At 48.7% G+C, this 23834-nt stretch overlaps 1 protein-coding gene across 1 annotated transcript in view; it reads left to right on the top strand.

The window, feature by feature from the left end:
- Positions 1-23834, top strand: part of FPGT (fucose-1-phosphate guanylyltransferase) — an 81993-nt gene that overhangs the window by 43741 nt on the left and 14418 nt on the right. The gene's annotated exons all lie outside the window — the stretch shown is intronic.

Below are 23834 nucleotides of genomic sequence, written 5' to 3'. Positions count from 1 at the left end.
GTCATATAAAGATTATGAGTCTGGTGCTCCATACTGCAATTAAATTTAATGTTTGTTTCTCTGTCTCTGTGAATAATGATAAGTTTTCCCTCATGACTATCTAAGCAGCTGACTGATAACGTGAGGACAACTGCTCTGGGCAGCCAGTTCAGTTCAGTACTAACCACGTCATTAAAACAAAGTTTTGCGATTACATTAAGTGCCCTTAAGTGCTAAGCAAGGAGACAATATTTAGGTGTGATCACCTACACAACAAACACGCATAAAACTATCCCCAGACCAGGTCATCCATAAAAAAAAGAAAAATAAGAACTCATCTGAGTCACAGTGAGATGTAAAGGCGCATCCACTTCCTTGGTTTGTTTCCTGTGATGGGTCTGTAACACTGGGATGGTCACATTCAGGGGCATGAATTCATAGTCCCGATTTCTGGATAAAAGAGCCAGGAAGACATTAATAACAACTGAAGATCAATCAAAATCAGAAATGTTTCCTGAATAGAGGGTAATTGAGAAACAGAAAACTTGACACTTGCAACAAATGGTTCTTGAGGGAGAGACATTATTTCTGAAATATGTTGACTGTTACCTAATTAAACAGAAGAAAACATTCTGGTGGCGAGGCTCCCAGAACCCTAACATCCCCGTTCTTCAGGAGTGCTTATTAGTAACAACAGTGGGGCTGGTTTAGAGCCATGGGCACGCGCGCACAGAAGAGCTCGATATTGTTCAATAAAATTCACCCTTTCACAGACAATGAGCCTCTCGCAGGAGAGCAGAATTTGAAGACTTAAGGACTGCATAACTGGCCAAACCATTTCATGCGGACCGTTTACCTCCCTCACAGTGGAATTTCTGTGGAATAACTCACTGTTTTCTCTTATTACCTGACCAGCCTCAGCGGTGTCTCAGATGTTTGGATGAAAGGACCAGTCTTTGGTAATGACAGCAATGACTAGCACTGCAATGCCCATCAAATTTATCAATCACAGCTCGCACTGCAGTGCTTATCAAATTTATCAATCCAGCTCGCACTGCAGTGCTTATCAAATTTATCAATCACAGCTCACACTGCAATGCCCATCGAATTTATCAATCCCAGCTCGCACTGCAGTCCCCATGGAATTTATCACTGCCAGCTCGCACTGCAGTGCCCATCGAATTTATTGAACCCTCCCTTGATCACATGAATTCTTGGTGCTCTGAACTTATTTAATGTCCCCAGGAGGTTCAGTCAGTCAAGGTGGTACGATACATGATATACAGGATGTGACTGATGTCAAATTGACTACAAGATAATTAGATGCTAATGTCGCCATTGTATCAGGATGACATGAATGTCACTCTCTAGCACATCTGTATAATTTCTGAGTGACTTCGGTGTCACCTTGAAGACACTCTGATGGTGGTAGCAGTGACGTGATTGCAGTGTACCCCATGCTCAGGTGTGCTGTTTGGGTGCAGGCAGACACTACAGTCTCTGCGGTGGCAGAACACCGTTTCACCAACAGTCATCAAAAAGCCTACAGCCAAAGAAAAGCTGACACCAGAAATGGACCAAAATATCTTCCCTCACCCTCAGCTCAGCTCCCACCTGAACCCCTGCCTCTCGTTACCAACGCCAGCGAGACACGAGTGACCAGGAGAGGAGCTGGGGCACAGACCCAGGGAACTAATCCTCTGAATGCATCGCTTTGGAAGAATGAGGTAAGAGAAGCTGGGGAAATCCCTATTTTTGGGGAATTTGAAGAAGAATATTTTTGACCAAGAAACAGGAGGATTTTGGCAGTGAGGGAAGAAAGAAGCTGCTCGAGGATCACCAACAAAACAAGCAGTACATCCATGTTGGGTGTTTTGATGGATTTACATAAATGGAGCTGCATTTCACAAAACTGCAGTTGGCACTTCCCTCCCGTCCCTCCCGCTGCCCACCTCCCCCTGCCCGGCCCCTTCTCCCAGCCCTGCCGGAGAGGGGCAGAGGGAGCACCCTTGGGTGCACGTATTTAATCCCAGGCCATAAAGTCTGCCCTTGAACATATGAATTAACGTGTAACTGCAGAACGAGGGCACAATCTGGGATCTTTTCCGACAACGCCTATTTAGAAACCAAACAAGCAAGAAACAGAACATGCCATTCCCACAGAAAAAGATCACAATGCTCCATGTTGAAATGTGAAGAAAGAACTAAGATCCTGCCCTACCTGATGCAGCCGTGCCCCCGGGGTTTGTTCCCCGAGCTGTCTCCCAGGCCAGGCACCCAGACACCTTCCGGGATGTATTTCGGGGGCAGGTCCTTGCCCTGGAGCCTCCTCCCGAGGACACTGTCTGCTCCCACCGCGGGTCCCTCTCCACCGGCTGGGGGGGGCTCAGGTACCAGCCCAGGAAACGGGGAGAGCCCAGAGCCTGAAACAAAGCTGGTGTGAGAGAGGAGAGGTTGTTCACCAGGAATTCCACACCCTCGGGAAGACCTTCACGTGGATAATCACATCTCTGACTCCTCGGCCTCGGGGAAGCGTCTGTGAGAAGAGCAATGGCTCTGTGTTTAAAGGCAGCAATAAAAGCCTCCCGATGGCCTGTGCGGCGGCAGGACCGGCACCGGCCTCCTTCTGCCCCGGCCGAGATAATGAGAGGGTAAACGAGAGTTCAGCACCCGCCACGCACGTCTCTCCTGCTTTTGTGAGTTCTGATATGTAAAAACTGTTCTCTTCCACACCACAAAACAGCATTTATTTTAATCTCAGCTGGATCTTATCAGGCGCGCTGTACCTATCAGCTCTTTGACACAAAAATCAAAGAAAACACTCAAAATAAAAGGAGATAGACATAAAATGAAAAAGGAAGAGGATATCTTTAAAAATATTATGAACTTTAAACGCACAAATGTATTTAAGAACCCCGTATTTTTTAAAAAAGCAGTTGCAGCCAGGTGTCCAATTCAGGACAAAGATGATCAGAGTAGCCCCATTGCCTGCAGCAACCCCCTCCCGCCTGGGCTGGCCCCCTTGGGTGGAGAAACCAACACTGGCCTTCGCATCTTCATCACACCCTGACCACCCCTTAGTCAGGGGGCACTGGGGGCACAGACAGCCCGGGTCCCAGTGAATGCCCATGTCTGTGGTCTGTGAGACCCAGGCACCAGCACCCGAAGCCCAAACGCCGTGCACTGGGAGCTCTGTGGAGAGCCCAACATCAGAAGTTAAGCTCTCGAGGCACCAAATTACTGAACACAAGCTGGAAAGAAAATTAACCCCTTTTTCTGGCAGCCGTGCCACGCGGGTGGCGGCTGGGAGACAAAAACCAGCCGGGTCCCCCAGTTCTGCCAGCTCCCGTTGGACACCCCCAGCTCCACAGGCCGTGTCCCCCCCTGATAGATGGCCTTTCCACCGATGGGTGGCCAGTTTGGGGTATCTGCCCCTTGACACCCCCCGGAGCTCGGGGGACCCGGGCACGTTGGGAGCTTGGCACCGGAAGAGGCAGAGCAGTGCATTAAGGCGTCCAAAAGGGCAACTTAAAAGTCATTGCCATGGCTACGTGACAACTTATTTTGCAGTATAATACGTTTTATGAAATATGTATGATCCTATTTAATATATACCATTTGTTTTTAGTGTTTCATTTCTGATAATAGCCTTTTGATGATAATCATGGTCTTTTAATGATTGTAATAATTAGTCTTTTATAAATCAACATGTTTTATGTTAAATACACTGAAATCCTTTAAAAATATTTATTTTTCCCTGCACTTTAGGAGCTGTCTTGCTCTTTTGCAGTGTCTGGAATCTGTTTAGAGTCACATTCAACAGTCTTCTGGGCCTCATTTCCTCCCCCGGCTGTGAAGGGCTCCTCAAACCCATTTCTTCTTTCCTTAAGGATGTGACAAAGAGGGCAAAATCAAGTGTCCATTGTTTGCTTCTAAAATGCCATCAGTCACATTCTTCATCTTTTTATTAAGCAGAAAGCATTACAGGGCTGAGCCTGGGCAGCGAGCTTGTAAACACAGGGCTCAGAACAACAACAACAAAGCACTTCAACACCGTACCCTGTCAGCCCGAGACATGCCTCCTCTCAGGTGCCAACCAACCAATAACACTGCCTCACAGACTCCTCTTTCTTTCTTTTAGAGCTAATATCAGAGAGCTAAGTAGCATAACTTTCTCATTCTTTGAAAAACCCACATCCTTTCAGTCTTTCTTGTTAAAAAATATTGACAGCTTTCAGTAAGGTAATATATCCAGGAGGGAAATCTGGTAATTCATTTGATCTCGCAGTGCCCCACATTACACAGGAAGGTTTAATTATACATCTAACAGTTACTCACCCATTTTGACATAGTTTCATTAGACTTTTATTAAAGACAGGGCTAGGAAAAGAGAGAATTATTTGTAGTTCTTTTTCCTTTTTCCTTTTTTTAAAGGGAATGGCAGCTGCTGTGAAAGCACTTCCATATGCCCTCCCCGTGGCTGCAGGTACACACCAGCACTTCTCCCCTTTGCTCACGCAACAGCAAGAGGAATACTTTTTTTTTCAGACAAATAGGAGGTTCACCAAAAAGTCTGAAATGGGCTTGACTGAGACTGCAGATCTGGGTCACGTTCAGGGTCAAATGTCTTCAGAAGACAAACCCATCAGCCTTTGGCTGAGCTGAGGTCACTTCCCACCTACCCAGATTCCTCCCTGGTTTTTTTTTTAGTATCTTAATAATTTCCATTCTTCCTTCGAGGTTATTTTGGCTTAGAGCCCCACCCCTGGAGGGGTTCAAGGCCAGCTTGGACAGGGCTTGGAGCAACCTGGGCTGGTGGGAGGTGTCCCTGCCCAGGGCAGGGGGTGGCACTGGGGGGGCTTTAGGGTCCCTTCCCACCCGAACCATTCTGTGATGGTTCACTCTCCAGCTGTCTCTGCCTATGCTGAGGCAGTAAAGGTGAGGGTAGCATTGCTCCACGGCACTTTTGGTGGCAATTAATGGGCAGTGCTTCAGTTTCCAAGCAGATGTCTCAACATTCTCTGTAGCCAGAAACAAAGGGACTCTGAAGGGAGAAAAACTGGTTTTCAAAGTGCCAGAACCCCAGTATAAATGAATGCCATCAAGTGACAGTTCGGCCCACGGCTTCTGTACCTCTCTCTGCTCAGGTTGAGCTCCTGCAGCCTCCTCAGAGCAGCAATGAGGACTCACCAGCCCCAGAGTCCCCTCTCTGCTCTGCCCCTGCTTTGGGCAGAACAACCAAGGGGTGAGAGGAGCATCTCTGCCTGGCCTGAAAACAGCACATTTGGCAGAGGTATGAATCCATTACCATGCAGCCACAGATATTTTATCATTTTCAATGAAGAAAGCTCAGTTTAAGCAATAATTATAGCAGATCCCCTCTCTATAGTAACAATGGGAAGAGAATATTATCACCACTGCTTGTGGCAACAACTTGAACAAAAACGGGTTAGAGGGGAAAAAAATAATTAGAATGAGACATGCATGCCTGACTCTGAAAGAAAGATTGTTTATGCCCAACACATTAGAGAAATTGCTCAAGAAGGGTTCAGCCAGAGCCTGGTTATCTGTCCCCGCAGCGCTGCACGACGGCTCCATGGGCTGAGGAACCCCAATGGGCAGGACCCGGCTCCCACAGCCTGTGGGGGTGACATCCCCAGGCACGTGAAACACACCTCACAGCTCCATCCCTAAGAGACTCTTGGGGAAAACAGGGATGGAGAAGAGCCGGAGCATCCTCCAGCCCTCCCACCCCCCTCAGGAGCGTGGCTCCACTGCCCCCACCTCCTGTCCTGCGCTGCACGGGGACACCAGCTCACCCAGCAGCGGCCCTTGGCACCACCACGGAGCCCTCGCTTCATCCTGTCCCACAGGTCAGTGGGCAGAACGTAAAGCCTGGGGGTCCCCTCAAGGACAGAGACATCAGGGTGGCCTCCACGCAGAGGGAGGCAGGTCCTGTGTGTGTGCATAGGCATAGGAATGTATATATCACATATTGGGTATTTGTTTAGGGGTGCATTGGTGTGTTTCATATACTCATGGGATGTCTCCAAGCCCCTCCAGCCAGCAGGGACCCCTCCTGCCCGAGCCGTCCCCGAGGATGGATGCAGATGAAGAAAGGCAACTGCACCGGCTGGTCCTTGGTAGGGTCTGTGGTACCTGCACTGCGCCTGTGCCTGAAGCCAGCACGGAAAGAACGGGGGCTCCACAGCTGCCCTGCTTTGAGGTAAAACACAACCAATTTGCTGTTCAGTAATTTTCCTTTTTAGCTGCTGTGTGTTACCTCAAACCAGGACCACAGCACAGTTCACTGCCACCCCCCGCCAAGTCTCTCTGGAGGTCCTGCCTTAGTACTCTTGAATTCCATTGGTGGATTAAAAAAAAAAATAGCCAGAATTCTCTGCTTTAAGTACAACAGAGTCAAAAGCCTCTAGAACCACAGCCGGGGTAAACACCTTGACTCTTTTCATTAAAAGCCCAACAACGTAGACATTTACTGGTCTAAGTGCTACTGAAAACTTACAGCATTTTGAGAAATGTCGTGAAGATGTTGAGGTTTATTTGGGCTGTGCCGCTCACAGAATTCCAGTATTTTAGGGAGGAAAGTGAGTCCATGGAACCTGACTACAGCAAAGCCCGTCGTGTCACCTAAACCCACTCACCTTGTGCAGAGCTCACCACTCGTGTCTCCAACGCCGTAACAAACGCACAGAGGAGATGGCTGTGAGTAACAAACCCCACCCAAACACGGGACGTCAAGCCTCTGGTTCTGCTGGAGACTCGGGAAGTTACTGCGACTCCTGGTCCGTTTTCTGTGGGGGAAATCACGTACCACTCGTGGAAGGGCCGGGATGTCCTGGGGTCTCGCTGCCCACGCATGGACAGGGGCTGACCACACTCCCCGGGCTGACACGAATCCACAGCACTCCTGTGGAAACAGAGCCCTGCACGGTGTCAGGGGCTGGTTTTAGGTTTCTGTACCCAGTGGTGCACAGCCCCGGCTTGCTGGGGTTTTCCTGACAGGAGAAAACAAAAAAAGGGGACGCATCTAGTTCTCTGGGTATCTGCCAAAAGCTATAAAATGAAAGCAAACAATAAAGACACAAGCTGCTCCTAACTCCCCAGGCCAGGTATTAACCAGCCACAGTATATCAGCCCTAACCATCGCCTCCTGTCAACACAAACACTCCTCCCTGCCTTGTTTCTCCATCCTCTCACACGCCCCCACAGCACATCTCCAGGGGCCGAGCAATGGGTGCAGCCAGGCCTCTGCGGTGCAGAAGAAGGTGGTGTCTCCAATGGTTGGATCACATAGAATCATAGAATCATCAAGGTTGGAAGGGACCTTTCAGACCATCCAGTCCAACCATCAACCCAGCACTGCCCAAACCCCCACTGACCCATGTCCCTCAGCACCACCTCTGCCCGGCTTTGAAATCCCTCCAGGGATGGGGACTCCACCACTGCCCTGGGCAGCCTCTGCCAAGGCTTCACAACCCTTTGGGGGGAGAAATTGTTCCCAATATCCATCCTAAATGCGTGGTGGCACCTTCCCACTAGCATTGTGCCAGACACCCAGCAGGTCCAGCTCAGCTGGGACACCCATGGCCTGCCCAGCACAAGTGATCTCCTCTGCCAGCACCCACTGACCAACCACCTGGGTATCTCGGGACCTTTCTCAGAGCCTCAGAAGTCGGGGTCTCTGCCAGGCAGCAGCATGAAGCACGGGTTTTTGAAGGACCCTCTCATAAAAGCAGCTGCAGGCAGCCCTGACCAGCCCCAAAAGCAGAAGAAAAACGCTTTCCTTTCCCTCTTTCCTTCCCCATCTTTGAAGGAAAAAGTCCCCAAAAGGCATTAATGCAACCAGTAGCAGAATAACGTATTTATAATAAATAAGTGAACAGAAACAAAAGCCACATATTAAAGCAAAAAAGTAGAGTATTGAAAAGGGAAAAGGAAAGTGCTGCCAATAAACAGAAAATAAGAATATTGAAAGTACTGCCAAGAGCAGTGCGAAATAATCAGTCATGTCTTCCTGCATTAGCATCACTTTTCAGGGAGGGCACCCGGAGAATGCAAAGCACACAGGATTCTGCTACAAGCCCCCTCATCTCCAAACGGGCACGAAGCTACAAGGCCAGACCTCAGCAGGGTCAGAGTGCCTCAGTGACGTGCAGCATCTCCCCACGGCACAGGAGGATGTGCAGCATCTCCTCACAGCAGCCCAAGAGCCAAGCTCCTTAGGCAGGTTTAAACAGCACTGCAGAACAGGCTACATAAAACAAAAATAAAAAATTTTCAAGGTGTGTTTGATCTTCAGGATCTGGGATCAAGCCCTGACTGCAGCACAACTCAGACTGAAGCACATGTCATGGGCCCCCATTTTCCTGCGGGAAAACCACCCCCACACCCATCTTCCTCCTTTGTGCTTCAGGCCTGAAAAATACCCTAGAGTTCAGAAATAGAGACTTTCTTCCACTTCCCGCACACTTCACTGAATTTTCTCTATTGACCTCCCAGTGTCTGCATCTCAACAACAATTTCTGAAAGGATTTATTAACACTAGGACTGATAGTTATCAAATATTCAGTGATTATATCAAAGACAGATACTTGCAAACAACATTGTAAAGAATATATTTTGGAGCTCTATAAGCATTTCTGTAAGCATTTCCTTCACACCTTCTACAGATTTTTCTTTTTTTTTTTTTTTTTTCCATTTAAACAAAGACTGAATATATGCTGCCATCTACCGGAAAGTGCAACTCAATCAAGAACAATTTAAATGTTTTCTCCCAAAAACCTTGTCAGGGGATCAGCTTTACTTCTCTACAGAGACTCTGCCTAGCTCTTGATGGGCACTCTTTGTCAGGAAGCGCAGTGACAGGACAAGGGGTAACGGTTTTAAATTGGAAAAGGGGAGATTTAGATTAGATACCAGAAAGAACTTGTTTGGTGTGAGGGTGGTGAGAGCCTGGCCCAGGTTGCCCCGAGAAGCTGTGGCTGCCCCATCCCTGGAGGGGTTCAAGGCCAGGGTGGAGGGGGCTTGGAGCAACCTGGTGTGGTGGGAGGTGTCCCTGCCCAGGGCAGGGGGTGGCACTGGGGGGGCTTTAAGGTCCCTTCCCACCCAAAGCCCTCTGTGACTCTCTGATCCCCAGGACGGCAGTGTCACTGCAGAGAGCACGGGGGATCGGGCAGCACCTCCGCAGCCCCGCTCCTCACGGCCCGGGGAAAAGCAATCAATGGCTGTTCTGGGGGTTGGGGAGGGCACATCCCAACACCTCTGCCCTTTCAAAGCGAGACCTCCAACACTGGAGGAACCTGGAGGAACCTGCATTCTTGGAAGGAACCTGGGAGCGTTGAGCAGACATCCCAGTCTGAGGGGGCACCAGGAGACCAGGGAATAGGGAAGCAATGGCGATGCCCCGCAGGAGAAATGCCAAGAGGGTCTCTGCTTGGGGGTGTGTGGAGGGAGAGCACAGACCAGTTCAACTCAACACACAGGGACTAGCACCAGGAGCACGGGAATTTCAAAGCAAGTGTTTAGGAACAAATCCTCTTATGCTGAAGAAGAGCAAGAGAAAGAAGGTGGACTAATGAAAGCAGGGTCTTGGCAAGCACCTGACCTAACACTCTTTAAAACGGGAATTATCTTTGCAGCACTGGGCCACTCAAGCAAACTCGGCACCATCTCACTTTACAGTACTGTTGCCAGGTGACCTGATGGACCCAGAAGATGAAAACAAACTGTTGTCTGAACAATTCAAGGAAAAATGCGGCCAAGAGAAGTGCCACAAGCAAGTCGCTATGAACCAGCAAAGTGCAGAGATGAATGTTCTCCAAACATGGAGGGCTCTGAGGAGCCCGGTCCTTGGCGAGATGTACTTCCCAGGCCCCTCACTGGTCCATGAACCCTGCAGGGGAATGCTGTGCTGGAGGGGCCAGAGGGGCCCACTAGAGAAGCAGCCCCTGCCTGGGACCTGGCTGGGTCCTGCTGCCCCACCAGACCCTGCCCTCACTCCCCTTTTCCTTGTCAAAATCACAGACAGCACTGGGGTCACCAAACTGGGCTTCTCCACCAAATAAACCCAAATAACAGCCCTGGGGGCAACCGGCCCCGGCACCAGCACGAGCAGCAGGGCAAGGGAAAGCCATCACCATGGAGGACAAGAGGCAGCACCAAACCCTTCATTTCCAGAAACCCGTTATGGAAAGTCCTTGTGCAGACTCGCGCTGCTCCCACCAGCTGCACCCCCTGCCCTGCCCCGGGGTCCCCAGTGCCCGAGCTCCAGAGGGATGGAGAAGCCTCATGGGCTAGAAACTCACCCACAGCCCAGGGCAAAGGACGCTCCTGTCCAAGGAGGGGACACCTGCGCTGATGGCACTCAGGCACTCACTGCCAGCTCGCCCCAGTCCACCCACCACCGAGGCAGAGGGAGGGCTTGCGGGGTGAAAACAGCACATCTGGGGAAAAACAACACTCGTGGTCAGGGACGTGGGGATGGGACCCGTGGCATCTCCCCAGCGGTACCACCGTGTCCCCAGGAGAGCAGGAGCAGCAGAGGATGGAGGACCCAGAGGCAATGGCCAGGCTCCAGCAGGGCGGGATGGCGCAGGGACGGGGTGCAGGTGACAGCGCGGTGGCAGCTGGACGTGCCCCACGGTGCTGGCAACCCCCCGAGAGCCCCCACAGCCCCCAGACCTGCAGGTCCCCTGCCCCAGCTCGGCACCCCGAGCCCACCACAGCCACCTGCCCCAGCTCACCTGCGGGGGGGACACGGGGAGGGCAGCCCCCTCCCATCTAACAGCACAGCTGAGCTCCACGTTCATTTTTATACAGCTAAAGTCAGACTTTTCTTGTTGTTTTTCTTTTTAATTTGAACCAGGTATTAATGTATATTTAATTTAAACATATTGCCCCGTGGGACTCATTAGCAGTTTAACAAAATGCCTGGGTAAAATGACTCGGCAGATAAAAGGAGAGAATTTTAAAATATGGTGTGCCTACAAAAATAATCCAGATGAATGATGACGGGCGTCAGAGAACTGCTCGACCACATCAAACAATGAAAACACTCTTGGAGATGGGCTATTTAAATATTAAATAAATACCCAGAATTTCTGTAAATGCTGAACAGGAGATATGATGGAATGTTATTTTTCCTAATCTGTTCATACTGTAATTACGGACTCTATACTCCAGCTAAAAAGATCATTTATCTTATGCTGAGTATTTCAATTGCTTTTTCTTCAATAAATTACAGATATTACCTTCAACTGGTAACTACGCATAGCGAAGGAGTTTCAGGCACAGCTGACGTGCTTGTAAAATATTTAACACTTGTCCAACGTATGACTTATATAAAATATATTGTCTGTATTTTTGTGAGAGCTTTTCCTAACCAATTTGTGCATTGCTAAAAAAAATAATTGCTTCTACCCAAAAAGACTAATTCTAGGGGGGAAAGGCTGTTTGCAGGCTTCTGAGCTGGATTCCCCCTTTTTTATAACCCAGCCAGTGTGTTAATACTAAGAACAATACCTCTAGGTTGGTTTTCCCTGATTTGACCGGGGCCGAGAGGAGGGTTTCTGCCGCCAACACGCAGGGGGTGTATGGCCACAGAGACACAGACACACATAATCTATGTGAAATAAACCCAAAGCACGAGGCAGTGCAGGTGTGAAGGGGAAGGAGAGGCAGCAGAAGACACATGGATGCCAGCTGGTGGCCAGGAGACATCCCCGTGGTGGGATCGGGCAGTAGGGGAACTACAGCCCCGGGACCCCCCTCCAGCAGGGATCTGCTTCTGCTCCCCCACCCAGGCCAGACACCACCACCTCGCCCCGTGCCCACCTGCACCCTGGGACCCCAGACAGCCCCACATAGGGACAATGTGCAATTAAAAAGTTCTCCTTTTTTGTTAGAATCACAGAATCATAGAATGGTTAGAGTTGGAAGGGACCTTAAAGATCATCAAGTTCCAACCCCCCTGCCCTGGGCAGGGACACCTCCCACCACACCAGGTTGCTCCAAGCCCCCTCCAACCTGCCCTTGAACCCCTCCAGGGATGGGGCAGCCACAGCTTCTCTGGCCAACCTGGGCCAGGCTCTCACCACCCTCACACCAAAGAATTTCTGGGATCTAACCTAAATCTCCCCTCTTCCAATTTTGCCCGAGCACCCAGCACCCTCCCACCCCCCCGAACCAACTCCTACACCCCAAACTCCCCCGACAAACCAAGGGAAAGTGAATCTTCTCCTGAAAGTTTCACAACTCCCTACAGTAGCTGCTTTTTAAAATAGGTTTTAAAAAATCTTCTGACAATGCAAAATTCACTGCATAAAATTGTACAGGAGTAGGAGATCATACTACAGATGACGTTTCTGCATGTCCCTATTTGAAATGCATTCCTTCTCCACCGGCACCATAGTTCCTCCAGTATTTCTCTTGAAATTATGCGTCAGATTGATGTGAAATCGTATATTCCATCTACTATATTCATACTTAAAATCCAATTTTCCTGTTTTTACAATCCCAATATAAACTAGACTAAAATTTTACTATTTTACTTTATTTAGGAGGAAAATTTCCACAGCATGACAATCTACAAGGCTGTGAATTATTGTTGCAGGGCATTTTGTTTGTAACACAGGCGTTCTGCTCTAGCACTGCCATAAAGCCTCGGTTCTTCTGGTGTGCCCCAATAAAAACCAACACAAACAGAGGACAGCACTCCACAAGTTACTGCACATTCTTCTTCTGCCTGATTTTTTGTACTTCCCACTGACTCCGCTTTGGAGGGAGCGTGAATAATTAATCAGGGCCAGATTGAAAAGGACCAGCCCCTCCTCTCCTGTACCAGGATGGCACTGGGCCGTTCTCCGGCCGCTCTCCGAGCCCAGGGAGCTGCCAGAGAGCCCCGGCCACCCCGGTTCCTCTCAACTCCCTTCATCCTTCAGCGCTACGGAGATGGGAGAGTCTCATACACCTCTTCAGTAACATTTGCTTTGCAGGTTCAAACAATCAGCACTGTTAGCTCCAAATTAATCATAATCACACTGCCCATTACAGCAGGAATTTTCTTTATGAAAGTCATTATGAAATTAAAAATGTAGAATATAAGCCCATTTAAAGAAGGAACAGAGTGATGTTGTAGATAAATCACCTTCAGAAAAAAAAAAAAAAACTAACCAAATCCAACAATTCTAGCAACCCTCTTGCTCTGAACTTCCCTTCATCTTCCTCACCTCCTTTTCCTGCCATATGGCCTACATGGTATAATTTTGTTACTCAGCCTCCTCCCGGCGGTGCCCAGGGACAGGACCAGAGCCCAGGGGGCTGGGCCAGGTGACCTCCTGAGGTTTCATCATTCCCTCCAACCTCCACCGGTCCGTGAGCCTGAGCCAATCTCCTGTATGTAGTCTCTGGTTCTATCAGACTTTCCCAGAATTCTCAGAATGGTTCTTTCCTGTGTTTGCAGAGTTCATTTTTCTTAGAAAACAATGTTTTGACTGGTGCAGTCCCTGGTGTCCCAGATGAACGCCTTTCACCCTCACTGCTCTCTTCTGGTTTAACGAGGTGGCACATGAAGTTTCTCTATGACACACTGGAGGTGTGCTTTGACTGTTAACTCCTTTAGCCGCACCGCTGACATGATGTCTCCGCAGTGGAAGTTCAGGCAAAGGAATTCTGCTGTAAAAACAACCTTTGTGACTACTTCACAGTATATAAAGAACCAGGGAGAACTCAAAATTGGAATAAAGCAGAGTTAATGCTTTTGTTGCAGCTGAAATTAAGTGTACCGCCGTACTGAAATGTTTATTTAATGTTAGTGTAGTAACTAATCTGAAATTTTAGAAAATTTAAGAAAATCCATATTTAGATGCCTCAAGGCTTATTTAAGGCATCTCAGCCAGGCGGGTGAACAATGGAGGGTTTCTCAGACACTGTATGCAGGGACAGACACAGACCCAGTTCAAACACAGCGCCTTCCCAGAGCTGTGGGCAGCAGTTCTGCGGAGCAGGGGGGATGGACTGGCTGCCACCAGCGACACAGAGAACAGGGCACAGAGAGGTCTCCTTCAGCCCGTGGAATTCAGAGCCCTCTGGACCAGGACCTGCAGAGATTTCCCCTACGGGGACCCTGTCTGCTGGAAAAGGGCTCTGCCCCAGGGCTACCACTCCATTTGCCATATGGTTACTTCCAGTTTATGGATGTAAACGTGAATAGCACAGTATTCCGGTAAACATGATTGAGCCTTTCCTCTCTTTACCCATTAACAACCAACAATCCTACTTAGGGATAATGAGTTACATATTTATTCTCACTCAAACAGCATTGGCTATAACCAGTCCCATTCAGATACAGCCAAAGACACAATGGCAGCAAGAACCCAATCCATGAGGTACCGTGGGCAGCAGCAGTTTTTCCCCCAGCCCTGCAGGAGCACTGCCAGGCAGGGAGGAAACCTCCCTGCTCTCTGGTCCCAGACACACTCCATCCCGCTGTCCCAAAGCTCTGTCCCTGCCCCGTCTCCCCTGCCCAGGGTTCACCACACGCAGAGTGGGTTCTCCCCCCAGGATGGGTCACAGGACCCCAGCCCGTGTGAGCCAGGGCAGTGCTGCAGCGTTACCCTGGGGTGTCTCTGAGGGGGGTGTAAGCCCAAGGGTGAGATGCCAACAGAAAATACTCTTTTGTGTTTAAAATCAGTGGCTACGCAGGAGTGCCCTGTCTGGGAAAAGCCATTCGTCTTTTAAGGTGCTGGCAGCAATCCTGCTAATTAAGGACCACTCATGAGCTCCACTTCAGTGCCAAATGAAAACCAGAAATAAAAGCCTCCACACATGATGGACAAAGCAGCCACGTTCCTGAGCAGAAAGGAAATTGCCTCCTTGCTCTCTGCGGGCACTTCACCCGGGCAGTGCACCCGCAGGCACAGCCAGTGTAACTCAGGGCACACTCTGCAGGACAAAGCAGCATCACTCATTCTGAATTAATTGTACACAGGTATTTGACTCTGGTTTACCAAAACAAGAGTTTCATCAAATGAAACATTGTCTGGAAGAGATCTTCAGATGTCAAGGAAACCCTTGCTAACATTCAGTTAACTTTCAGTAAGTATAGAGAATGAGTATATAATTTTTAGAATGTAACGTACAGTACTTCAAAAAGATTGACAAAACATTATCTGCAAAGGACTTCATATTAACATAATAATGAAACATTTTTCAAGCCATTAAGGAGACACTGAGGTTTTTATGGTAACATGTAATATGGCAATAAAAACCCCTAAAAGGCACCAGCATAAAGAACAGAAATATGAAAGGTCCCTGCCTTGAACAGCGATCTGTTTAAGAGCAGAGCTGTGTTTAGCAATTACAGGTACCGGCCTCTGCCCGAGAGCACGGGGGCACAGGCACCATCTCCTGCCAACAGAAGGCCAACAGGGACGTTGGCCAACACATCTCCACAGACCCCACTCAGCTGCTGCACAGGAACAAACGGGACAATGTTTTGTGACCAGTGTGCAGAAGAAGGTGCAAGCTGTGTCACTGGGGCAGTGCTCACACTCACTGCCACTCTGGCTGAGGAACCCAAAGCCACCAGTGCAGAGCGATGCTCCTTGAGCTTCTGTGAGTGTTTGACCTTGGGCACCAGACAGAGCTGGCAAGAAGCAGCCCGTGGAACCCCGTCAGCACAGCAGCATCTCACAGAGACACAGGAAAGCAAGGCCACGTTGCTCTCCTCTCCCACCCCTCACCGCCTCGGAGGTGTCTGAACGGTCCTCTCCGTGTGCTCCGAGCCACTATTCCACCTCTCCAGGTTCCACCCAGCCGCTGGATTCGCTCTGCTGAGCTCTCCCTGCTCTCCTCTGCCTCCCCGCAGAGACACCCTAAGGGCTGGCTAGTGAACCAGAGAGGTGGCCCACCTCTGCTGACAAGGACTATGGCTCCTCGGACACCACGCATCACACAGCACCAGCAAACCCCCTCCCGTCACCTCCAACGCAGCTTCTGAGACACCAAAGGACGCTGGCGGGACCCCCCCACTGACCCCTAGTCCCAGCAGGGTGGCTAACAGCCAGCTCCATGGGCTCTCCCTGATAGCAGCTCTCTGCTCCGCACACCCATGGCACCAGTGTCCCCAGACTGGGGTAATTAGGGAGCTGCGGTGACAAAATGTCACCTTCCCAGAGGAAACACTTGATCTTTCAAAATAATACAGTCGCTGTCACTCTGCACAGGCTTCGGTAGTGCAGGAAAACTACCACTGGGGCACAGAATGTTTTTAGCTATTTTATTTATCCACTAAGTAAAAATAGACTAAAATATCACTGAAACGAACTGAAATAAGAAGGATCAATAGGCAGAAAAATAATGCCATGATCCTCTGTCTGTGTTTATTAAAATTCTGATGGACAGAATGCAAATAAAAAACAATCCTCAGGAAAGGAATGTGAATTGAGGAAATACAAAAAGTAGCAAAAAGATCCAATTATAGCACCAATCATGAACAGTGAATTTTTCAGATCACCCAAGAGGCAAGTCTTCATCCGGAAACAGTAACCCCAGGAGCTTTTAACCAGACATAAAGCAAACATGACATCATCTAAAGACAGGACCCACCACCTCCGCAGGGGGAATTCCAAGGACTTTGGCCATCCCTACAGCAAGGTCAGGGCCAAAAGTGACTCTGCTGTACCTGGAACTATAGTTCTGCAAAAAGCTAAGGCTGCACTGACACCACCACCTCTTCTGGGGAGGGAAGGAGTAATTTGTCCTCAAAACCAACCTTTTATTCTCTATGTTGAATGGTGTTGAGTATCTGCATGTCCCACTACCTCCATGGGCATCTGGCATCACTGCCCCGGTAGCTCCCGAGAGCACACTTTCATTGCCAGGAAAAGGGGATAAACACTGTACAGGTTACCAAAGCTGGTGAGAATCAAAGAAGTCAATTCTGTCAAATGCACTGAGCCCCTCTTTTCCCCCTCCTGAAGAACAATACCTTGATGTTCCATTCATACATTTACATTTACAGCAGAGATGGTAAAGAAAAAGCATAAGGTACAACCTGGTTCTAGAGAGCTGAAGAGCTGCCTCCATGAAAACAAGAAGACAATGACTGTGTGTGAACCTGCCAGCAGGCCCAGGAGAGCAGCTCCAGTCCCAGGGCACACACGGGCAGCAGTGGAACAGCACAGAGCGTGGTACCAGTGACAGCCCAGGGAGAAGAGCACACAGCACGGACCACGTCACCTGCAGAGCCACCTGCACCCATCCAACTGCCCACAGCGGCTGGAAGGAAGAAATGCTCTGCCCAACAGAACTGCAGCTACTCCCATGGACTCACCTCACCAGCCAGCACAGACACGGGACGTCGGGGGAACTTCCAAAAATGGTTTCGGTGCTGGGATCTGACAGAACACTAACTTCCTGATACACAAACTTTTTGATAAAGTCACCCAACTGAACAAATATAGATATCAAACGCTTTCTGCTTTGTACCATTATTGCTGGAGTGATTGCTCCTGTAGTCACAAAGTACGGGCAGGTTTATATGCAAATGAAGCTATTTTACATCTTCACAATGAAATACAATCAAGTTGTTAACAATGTAAGAGATAAAACGAAATGTAGGAGATAAAATGAAAGTGATTTTATCTGCAGTAGAGATGCTATTTACAGTACTTGTTTTCTGCCATCCACCTGACTTTAACAAATTAAGCTAAATACATTTGTAAACAAATGCTGAGACTCAGAAGTTCAGCCCCAATCCCAAAAGCAGTAGCTTGTTGGGTGCCGCGTGCGGGTAATTCTAATACAGATACTTCTAATGGAACGTCCTTGGAAGCGTACGATATGACAGACACCAAAAGTTTGGAGTTGTGCAACCCCAGGCTCTGGCTCAGGGTACAGACACTGCGGGGTTCAGCTGGAGGTACCACCTCGTGCTACCGTACCTCAGGAAAAGCCAACAGGACAGAAATGTTCATATCTCATAACTTCAGTGGATTTACTGAACCTGTGCAATCAAATTCTGCTCTGTTATGTAAAAGCATGGGCTGCTCTATGCACAGAATTTTTCATAGTTTTTTCTTTACTTCTGAAAGTATTTTTTAAATCACTAGCATATTTGAAACTGTTTAGATTAAAAAATTATTGACTATTAACAGGCTTTCGAAATCATTTCCATAAGCAGTAGCTTTGTTACTTCAAAAGGGACCTGAGTAAAATTGAGTGATCATTTAAAAAATACGGTCAGAAATTGTAAAAGACAGTTTAAATGCTTTTGGTGGTGTGTTTTGCTATCCTTAGTTACCAAGGCAACAAACAATTTACAAATAGCCTATGAAAAAATATTGTCCTATGAGCAAACAGTACTGTGAGAGCCTGGCTGTATTTAAGTCACGGGTTTTGATGAACATTTGTAATAAAAAAATAGCTTTATCATGAAATGTCTCCAGGTAGACAGTTTTGATGAAAGATTTGTCAGATGCCCACTGGCCTAGAAAATGGAAAATATTTGACAATAACTGCTAGGCTTAGGGAATGGTTAGAAGCAGGAGAATGAGTTTGTCCCTATCTGCTTTCAGGCAAAGGACTTGGGTTCCCCAAAGACACAGTAACAGAAATGATAATGAAAACGTTTAGAAAGGACTCACACAAAGAATAAAGGGGAAAGTTTTCAAAAGCCCAATGGAAAGCCTTGAATATAGAGGAAAATAAATTAGTATGACTTTGTAGTAAACAAGAAATATTTCGTTCAGCCGTAAATCCAGCCAAGGTGAGAAAGGGCTTCTCGAGAAGGCAGAGACATGGAAAGTAGAGAAAATTGGGACAACGTGGTCCAGAGGCAGAGGGAAACCCCAGAAAGTGGTGAAACACAGGCTCCCTTTCTGCCCACACCTGCAGGCTTCCAGTCCCGGTCAGTAAGCAGAGGTGAAGCATCAGATAGACCCCTAAGGGTCTGTGCAGGGCCAGAGCAAGGTCCCCAGCCCGTCCCGCTGTCCTGCCCAAGGACTCACACGTCCCCAGCACTGCCTGCCCCCCACACAGAAGGCAAGGGCTGTTCTGGGGTTAGAGAGAGGCCCTGGCGCTGGAACCCAGCCCAGGTTCTGCCAAAGGCTCCAACTGGGCAGCTCGACTGGTATAAGAGGCACAAAGAGGTCACAGGCGGTCTCCTGGCTGTGCAACACCAGGGTGCACCAGGAGCAGCTCACAAACACGAAAGACAAAAGAACTGGGAACCAGGTGTGAGCCTTTGGGGTACTTACACCCAGGCAAGCCTTGGGCTGCACACAGAAACAGCACCTTCTGCAAAAATGATACCGTGCAGTGCCACCGCATCACCTTCACATTACGCAGCCACGTTAAATAACCTTTTTCAGTGACAGATCCCTAATCCGATTAGACTGAACACAGTTCAATATAATATTGTGTTGATGTCTCTCTAATCAAGCAGGACCCGGGCAATTAGGAAAAACATCCTGACTGCGGAGCCTTTCAGAGAGCAGCGTGCTAGGGCTGGCTCACCTCTCCAGCAGGAGGGCTGGCCAGAGATGACAATGGCCAACACACTTCTATTGGTCAGGAAGTTTCCATCTCCCAACTATTTCCTCACCAGAAATTAACAGTAACCCAGGAGGTTTGAGGGAGAAAACGCTGTTAACAATGTGCCTACAGGCTATTTTCAGGCTCAGTGGAGTATCACACAGGGCCAGGCCTATCAGATTAGCACTCAAAGATAATGAGTGCACATTAAGCATTTTTGCAATTTCATTATCACGAAGATACAGCAGACTTAATTCCTCCATGCCTTCCCAAAACACCGGACCTGGAAGATGCCGTATCTGAAATAATGATGAAAATTCATCCTTCCGACAAACGTAATTTATTAACACCTAAGATTATAAACCGTTTTATACAGGCCAGCTCAGTACTGGAACAACCAGAGGGGAGCAAGGGGCCAGAGAAGGGCTGAGCCCGGCCTCGGGGACCGGAGGGCGACCGTGCCGAGCCCCGAGGAGCCGCGCTGGCAGAGCAGGCACCCTGAGCACCGGCTGCAGCACCGCAGTCCCGAGAGACCCCACTCACTGCACACCCTCCCCCAACAGACCCCACTCACTGCACACCCTCCCCCGACAGGAACCGGGGAGCAGGGTGCTCTCAGCCACGGTGTGGGCTTTTCCCATTCCTGGCTTGTTCTGCCTCATTTCATCTCCCGCACACGGAGAGCTCAGAAGGCCAACTGGGAAACTCCAGATTAAAGTCCAATCTTCGCTCCATGAACTGAAAGATTAAGTAGTAGATTAACAGTAGATTAAAACCAAGAGCTGGAAACCGTATCCCAAGTATCTACAGAGAATCCTTCCGAGTGCGTTTGGGGCTGGGGGAAGCAGCAGATGCCTTCAGGATCAGCCATTTACAGAGAGACAGATGAAGCACTTCGACACACAGTGGGAACAATAAATCATCGCCGGCTTACAATATGTAAGCTGTCAGATAGACTTCTATGATTGTTTATTTATGTCATTTAAAATGCGCACAAATACTCACAAGAAGTTGTTTTACCATTTTCTCTGTACAGCAAAGATTATTTTTTTCAAACTACAGCCCTTCAGCCAAATCCACTTCAAAACTGAAAAACACTGAATTCACATTAACTCCCCGTGTGAGCACCGTCACCCTTTCTGCTCCTTGATAAAGGAAGGGAGACCCCAAACACCCAAAGTCCCGGTGTCAGGCCTCTCCCCGAACAGCAGGGTAGGCATGGGAAAAACATTTGCATTTTTGTCACAAATGGCAAAAATTCTGTGAGCCCAAGACATAACCACCTACGCCTAGGGAAAAAAAGAATATACTCAGTCAGAAGAGCTTCCTCCACGAAGAAACCATGCTTTCTTCGAAATACAGAGAGCTCCTAAGGAATACAATTACACGAGTCTAAAGACAAATCAACTTTGGTTTTGCATCTTCCCAAAGTATCATTATTCACCTGAGGTTCTCCAGCGCACCCCCAAATGAACCCACACTGGTAACAGAACTATTTGAGAGGATACATATTTTAAGTGCCAAACCAGCGTTGCAAATGCCCCGCACCCTTTAGACACTGAGCTACCCCCAGCCCTTCCAGCTGCCTTACAGCAGGCTTTGATCAATAGTTTGCCGACATTCAACTATCAGATTTTTTGGAGCAGAAACAAGATGTTCAATATGCAGTTAACTTCTTCATGATAAGCTCTCCTCTTTGATTCCTCCCTCAGAGATCCAGGAAAAGCAGAATACAAAGACTACATAAAAGGCTACGTGTTCAGCTTTAAAAGCAGAATTTCAGATAACCAAAGAAAATATTCAGGTATTTGTTATACTACTACTATGAATTACTTTCCCAGAGCTATTTGCTGGGTCTGCCACCAACTCTAATGAATCACCAGCGTTACTTTATGTATTGTTTGAAATCCTGGGGAACAGATGAAAATCTATTATTTCCTGGAACCGACTACCAGGTTAAGTGATTATAAATTATTGCTACTAGAAGTAGGAATAACCATCCAACCAACCAATCATTTTAAAAGAATAGTGAGACTCAATAATTATTCTAGTCGTGGATTATCTTAAGAGAGTGCAAACAGAAACGTACGCATTAGGAACGACTAATGATGAAAAGTTCAAAACACAAACTGTGTTGAACCGCACAATATTTCATCACAAGCATTAGGGGCCCAATTATAGCTTCAAAGCCTGGCTGCAGTTAAAAAGAAATTAGTATTATTGTCAGTAAACCATTAATTACTTTGTATCTCTAGTAGCTTCCTAAATGACTTGTAAATTACCATGTATTTTTAATAGCACTGTGAAAACTGTGTCACTACGGAGCGAAATACACAGGAGTTATAACAGCCATCTCGCAAACTGTATTTATTATATACATGGTCTTCAGACACACAAATCAGGGACTGATTAAGAAGAGCACAATTAATAAGGCACAATCTACTATCACACAATAAAAAGATTTCCCAACTTCAATCCCTTTTTTCCATTTCAGAAAGGCAGGAATTCTCCCTGGACAAATAAACTGCTGGTAAGGAGCGGGGCACAGGAAAACTGGTTAGTTGTGAGGGCTCCCAGCTCTGCCGAGAACCATCCACCCCTCTGCAAACGGACTTCAAATGGAAACCAGTTGCTTAATGCCTAGAGCACCGCTCAGTGTAACCGGGGTGACGCAGCCGTTAATTGGGTTCAGGAAACACAGTAATTGATGGGATTCATCACGATTGCTGCATTAGCCAGAAGGCAAGAAAGGGGAAAACAGAATTAAAAACCCCTGTAAAAAGCAGCGAATCTTCACCCGATGTACCTTAACTAAACCTGCTGTAAACTAAGCTAAACCCTTAATGCTGCATTTAGGACCCAGGCCCGTGTGCTCGCTGAGGTCAGCAGAGCTGTTGTCAGCAATGAAAAACCAATGCCAAAGAGCAAAAGTATAATTTCAAGAAAATGGGCTGTTCCTTATTAGAGCAGAGAGGGAACATACGGAAGGATCAAACGCATCTTTGTGGTGTACATTACTCTGATGAAGGCTGTTATCACTCGCATCACAGAGGAGTCTCAGACTGATAACGCAGCAGTGAAGTATTCATCTTTTTTTCTTTTATCTTCTCTGTCAGCGGTTTACAATCATGACAAACTATGGATTTTTTGTAACTTTTTTAACTTCCTAAATTCTTTTCTCCAGTGGCTCCTACAGTGCCTTCACAGCTACTTTTTATTGTAGGATGCATAATGAGATCTTATCAAGGCAAACCCCCCCTTTCATTTCCATCTGTTTGTATCTGGTACCTGTAGCCCCAGCAGACTCGAACCTCAGTCGGGCAGATGGGAGTGCCCAGATCAAAAATCACTGTATCCAGAGCAAAGAGCAGCCACGGGAAGAGCTTTGAGGGGTGTGGATGTGCCAGCAGCTCTCGGGGCATCGCACACAGCGCAGGAGCTGACATGGGTCCCTGAGGATCAGCCCATCACACCCAGACTCCCCTCAGCGAGGGGGAACAGCCGGGGAGCCCGCCGGCCAGGTAGAGGCAGGGAAGGCTTGCATGGAGGAGTTCACCTGCAATTAGGACTCCATCCCTAATTAGGTTACCAGTCTAACTCTCCCACCCCCCCCGTGACCCGCAGGAGCTATGACCCCATCCCTCACGCCGTGACCTGTCCCCACACCATCCCACAGGCTCCAGCAGATGCCAGCATCGGACCCACCATTCCCAGCAGTGTCAATGTGTTCTCCAGGAGATGTGTAATTAAAAACAACGGGAAAAGGGGTTCCTTTCCCTAAAAGCCCTCGGGTGCCCTCCACATCCCAAGGCCACGGCAGGCCATGGGTATGGAGCCGGTGAGGGAGACCCTGTGCCTTCCTTCCAAACAGAACCCCACTGGCACCACCACTAGAACCAAAAATTCACTGAACTCAGTGAAATTTTGAAAAAAAAAAAAAAAGGAAATAAAAAGGGGCGAGGCGGCGGGGCACACAGCCCCATCCCCCTCAGCCACGGAACCACCTCACGGGGCAGTCCCGGGGCAGCCCCCAGCCAGCTCAGGGCTGGGGCAGGCCCTCCTCCTCCGTCCTGAGCTCCGGGCACCGGCAGGGCCTGAGGCGGCCTCCCCCCCGGGCTCCCCGGCGGCCTCAGGGCCCGAAGCGGCCTCAGGGCCCGGACCGGCCTCAGGGCCCGAGGCGGCCTCTTCCCCGGGCCCCCGGCAGCCTCAGGGCCCGAGGCGGCCTCTCCCCCGGGCCCCCGGCGGCCTCAGGTCCCGAGGCGGCCTCCGCCCCGCTCCGCCCCGGCTCTTCCGGGTCCGGG

Source organism: Calidris pugnax, unplaced genomic scaffold (genome assembly GCF_001431845.1).
Source record: "Calidris pugnax isolate Ruff unplaced genomic scaffold, ASM143184v1 scaffold29, whole genome shotgun sequence".
Classification (NCBI taxonomy): domain Eukaryota; kingdom Metazoa; phylum Chordata; class Aves; order Charadriiformes; family Scolopacidae; genus Calidris; species Calidris pugnax.
The sequence above is the reverse complement of the archived record's forward strand: the minus strand, read 5'-3'. Positions and strand labels throughout refer to the sequence as shown.